Genomic DNA, 4,957 nt, shown 5'->3' with positions numbered 1-4,957 from the left:
GAGAAGGCCCGAACATGTTTGAAATGAATGGTTGACAATTGAGGCAATGCTCATTTCTCTACGAATAGTCAAGTTGAGGAGTGACACTATGTTAAAGACGGAATCATATCACCAGCACAGGGTTTCATATTGACTCCAATTTTATTAAATACAGCAAACATCAAGTTTCACAATCCATTGGGAGCAAATTGGGCCTTTGGTCTCCATGTGAGGAGAGCCACATAATCCCTTTTCTCTTCAAAAGGATGCTTAACCCAAAGTTCTGACAGATACAAACTTTAACCAACGTGCCCTCATAGCTGCTCAGCTAAAATTCCCTGCTGACATTTATGATCTGCCTCTCGTGGTGTTGGGTTGGGTCAGCCTTCAGTTCTTCAAATAATGACATGGTTGTTTTGGAATGGGTCGGAATAAATTCCATCTGATCTGGGAATGGGTTGGATTATATTGGTTTTCCTGAGTGGCAGAGTTCAGTCTTGTCTTCTTTTTTCTTCTGTGGGAGACGGGAGCTGCTGTTGTCGCCAGGTTTTGTTGCCCATTCCCAACTGCCCTTGAACTGATCCTTCCGAGGCTCACCATGTTGCCATCACTGGAGTCTCAGAAGGCCAGACCAGGTAAAGATGGCAGATTTCCTTTTCTTAAAAGACATTTGTGAACCAGGTGAGTTTCACAAAAAACATTTAGTCGTGATAGCCATCATTACTGACTGTAGCTTTGGGTTCCAGATTTATTAATTGGATTTGGATTCCACCATCTGTGGTGAGGTTTGAGCTCTTTTTCACCAAAAGCACTGGCTTGGGCCTCTACATTAGTAAACTACTGACAAAACCACCATGTCGTTCTCTTACAGATAGTAGGAACTGCCGATGCTGGAGACTGAGATAACAAGATGTAGAGCTGGATGAACAGCAGGCCAAGCAGCATCATAGCAGCAGGAAGGCTGACATTTCGGGCCTAGACCCTTCTTTCTATGTCACTCTCTTCCCCATTTTTGTTGAATTATAGGTGGTAATGACAAATGATTCCACCACTCACCCATTCCCCATTCGGACCAGTGTCAAGCAGGGTTGCATCATTGCCCCAACACTGTTTTCGATCTACCTCGCTGCAGAGCTTCACCTCACTGCTGACAAGCACTGGGCTGGAGTGGAGCTAACATACAGAACCTGTGGGAAATTATTCAACCTCCACTGCCTTCACACCAAAGCCAAAGTCACCCCCAGTCCCAGTGTCATTGAGCTGCAGTTCACAGCTTGTGTCTGTGCAGTCTCCAAGGACGTACTCCAGACCATCGTCAGCACCTTTACAGAAGCGTATGAGAGCATGGGTCTCATACTGAACATCTGCAAGATGTAAGTCCTTCATCAACCTGGTCTGGCATTGTGAACAAACCCCCAATCATTAATGTTCACGGAGAGGCCTGAGAGAATATTGACCAGTTCCAAAACCTAAGGAGTGTTGTGTTGGCCAAAGTAACTATTGATGAAGAGATCTAGCACCACATTTAGCGAGTTACAGCAGCCATCAGCCGCCTGAGGAAAAGGGTGTTTGAGGACAACAACATCAGTTCTGACACCAAGATCATAGTTCACAGAGCTGTGGTGGTTCCTACCTTCCTATATGGCTCTGAGGCGTGGACTGCCTACAGCAGACACCTCAAAGCACTGGAGTAGTACCACCAACATTGCCTGCTCAAGATCCTGTGAATTTGCTGGGAAAAAGCATGCACCAACATCAGAGTCCTCAACAAGGCTAACACCCCCAGCATCGAAGCATTGACACCTTTGATTGACTATGATGGGCTGGGCATGTCGTCAGCATGACTGACACAAGATTCCCCAAGCATCTGCTCTACTCCCAGCTTCAAAACGGCAGGCAAGTCCCAGGTGGACAGAGGAAGTCCTTCAATGACAACCTCAAGGCCTCACTGGTGAAGTGTGGCATTCCCACAGACACTGGGAATCACTGGCCCAAGACCATCCAAAGTGGAGGAGGTGAATCCAAGAAGGCATTGAGCACCTCGAGACTCACTATTGGGAAAAAGCGGAAGCCAGGCGAAAGCAGCAAAAGGAGACTGCTACCACACCCACACCTCACCCACCCTTCCATAACCATCTTTTACCCCAAGTGTAACAGAGCCTGTGGTAGCCACATTGGTCTGTATGGCCACCTATGGACTCACCCTGACAGTGGAAGAGAGTCATCCTCATCTGTGAGGAACAGCAGATGCGTGAATGGATTATAGCATTTAGTTGAGGCCACATGGGTTCTCTTAGAATGGGATAGTAAGAACTGCCAATGCTGGAGTCTGAAATAACAGTGTAGAGCTCGATGAACACAGCAGGCCAGGCAGCATCAGAGGAGCAGGAAGGCTGACATTTCGGATCACACCCTTCTTCAGAAATGGGGGAAGGGAAGGGGGCTCTGAAATAAATAGAGAGAGAGAGGGGTTGGGCTGAGGAAGGTAGGTGGGATGGTGATAGGTGAGTGCAGGTAGGTGGGATGGTGATAGGAGAGTGCGGGTAGGTGGGATGGTGATAGGTGAGTGTGGGTAGGTGGGATGGTGATAGGAGAGTGCGGGTAGGTGGGATGGTGATAGGAGAGTGCGGGTAGGTGGGATGGTGATAGGAGAGCGCGGGTAGGTGGGATGGTGATAGGAGAGCGCGGGTAGGTGGGATGGTGATAGGAGAGCGCGGGTAGGTGGGATGGTGATAGGAGAGCGCGGGTAGGTGGGATGGTGATAGGAGAGCGCGGGTAGGTGGGATGGTGATAGGCGAGCGCGGGTAGGTGGGATGGTGATAGGCGAGCGCGGGTAGGTGGGATGGTGATAGGAGAGTGTGGGTAGGTGGGATGGTGATAGGCAAGCGCGGGTCGGTGGGATGGCGATAGGCAGGCGCGGGTAGGTGGGATGGTGATAGGCGAGCGCGGGTAGGTGGGATGGCGATAGGTGAGCGCGGGTAGGTGGGATGGCGATAGGTGAGTGTGGGTCAGTGGGATGGTGATAGGCGAGCGCGGGTAGGTGGGATGGTGATAGGCGAGCGTGGGTAGGTGGGATGGTGATAGGCAAGCGCGGGTCGGTGGGATGGCGATAGGCAGGCGCGGGTAGGTGGGATGGTGATAGGCGAGCGCGGGTAGGTGGGATGGCGATAGGCGAGCGCGGGTAGGTGGGATGGTGATAGGCGAGTGTGGGTCAGTGGGATGGTGATAGGCGAGCGCGGGTAGGTGGGATGGTGATAGGCGAGCGTGGGTAGGTGGGATGGTGATAGGCAAGCGCGGGTCGGTGGGATGGCGATAGGCAGGCGCGGGTAGGTGGGATGGCGATAGGCGAGCGCGGGTAGGTGGGATGGCGATAGGTGAGCGCGGGTAGGTGGGATGGCGATAGGTGAGTGTGGGTCAGTGGGATGGTGATAGGCGAGCGCGGGTAGGTGGGATGGTGATAGGCGAGCGTGGGTAGGTGGGATGGTGATAGGCAAGCGCGGGTCGGTGGGATGGCGATAGGCAGGCGCGGGTAGGTGGGATGGTGATAGGCGAGCGCGGGTAGGTGGGATGGTGATAGGCGAGTGCGGGTAGGTGGGATGGTGATAGGTGAGTGCGGGTAGGTGGGATGGTGATAGGTGAGTGCGGGTAGGTGGGATGGTGATAGGAGAGTGTGGGTAGGTGGGATGGTGATAGGAGAGTGTGGGTAGGTGGGATGGTGATAGGCAAGCGCGGGTCGGTGGGATGGCGATAGGCAGGCGCGGGTAGGTGGGATGGTGATAGGCGAGCGCGGGTAGGTGGGATGGCGATAGGCGAGCGCGGGTAGGTGGGATGGTGATAGGTGAGTGTGGGTCAGTGGGATGGTGATAGGCGAGCGCGGGTAGGTGGGATGGTGATAGGCGAGCGTGGGTAGGTGGGATGGTGATAGGCAAGCGCGGGTCGGTGGGATGGCGATAGGCAGGCGCGGGTAGGTGGGATGGCGATAGGCGAGCGCGGGTAGGTGGGATGGCGATAGGCGAGCGCGGGTAGGTGGGATGGCGATAGGTGAGTGTGGGTCAGTGGGATGGTGATAGGCGAGCGCGGGTAGGTGGGATGGTGATAGGCGAGCGTGGGTAGGTGGGATGGTGATAGGCAAGCGCGGGTCGGTGGGATGGCGATAGGCAGGCGCGGGTAGGTGGGATGGTGATAGGCGAGCGCGGGTAGGTGGGATGGTGATAGGCGAGTGCGGGTAGGTGGGATGGTGATAGGCGAGTGCGGGTAGGTGGGATGGTGATAGGTGAGTGCGGGTAGGTGGGATGGTGATAGGAGAGTGTGGGTAGGTGGGATGGTGATAGGAGAGTGTGGGTAGGTGGGATGGTGATAGGCAAGCGCGGGTCGGTGGGATGGCGATAGGCAGGCGCGGGTAGGTGGGATGGTGATAGGCGAGCGCGGGTAGGTGGGATGGCGATAGGTGAGCGCGGGTAGGTGGGATGGCGATAGGTGAGTGTGGGTCAGTGGGATGGTGATAGGCGAGCGCGGGTAGGTGGGATGGTGATAGGCGAGCGCGGGTAGGTGGGATGGTGATAGGCGAGCGTGGGTAGGTGGGATGGTGATAGGCAAGCGCGGGTCGGTGGGATGGCGATAGGCAGGCGCGGGTAGGTGGGATGGTGATAGGCGAGCGCGGGTAGGTGGGATGGCGATAGGTGAGTGCAGGTAGCTGGGGTGGTGAAAGCTGAGTGCACTCACCTATCACCATCCCACCTACCTCCCCCAGCCTGACCCCCCTCCCCGTATTTATTTCAGAGACCCGTTCCGTTCCCCCATTTCTGAAGAAGTGTTCCAATCCAGAAGATCAGCTTTTCTGCTCCTCTGAGCCAAATAATAGTTGCAGCTAAGTCTCATGAGCTCTAAACCAAAAATCAAAACATAGTGAGGTGATAGCCAGCAGCTCTACAATGCTGTCCCCATCCTGACTGAAATTGGGCCCAGCCACAACCTTCCC

The sequence above is a fragment of the Stegostoma tigrinum genome, chromosome 38, assembly GCF_030684315.1.
Source record: "Stegostoma tigrinum isolate sSteTig4 chromosome 38, sSteTig4.hap1, whole genome shotgun sequence".
In the NCBI taxonomy this organism is placed as follows: Eukaryota; Metazoa; Chordata; class Chondrichthyes; order Orectolobiformes; family Stegostomatidae; genus Stegostoma; species Stegostoma tigrinum.
The sequence above is the reverse complement of the archived record's forward strand: the minus strand, read 5'-3'. Positions refer to the sequence as shown.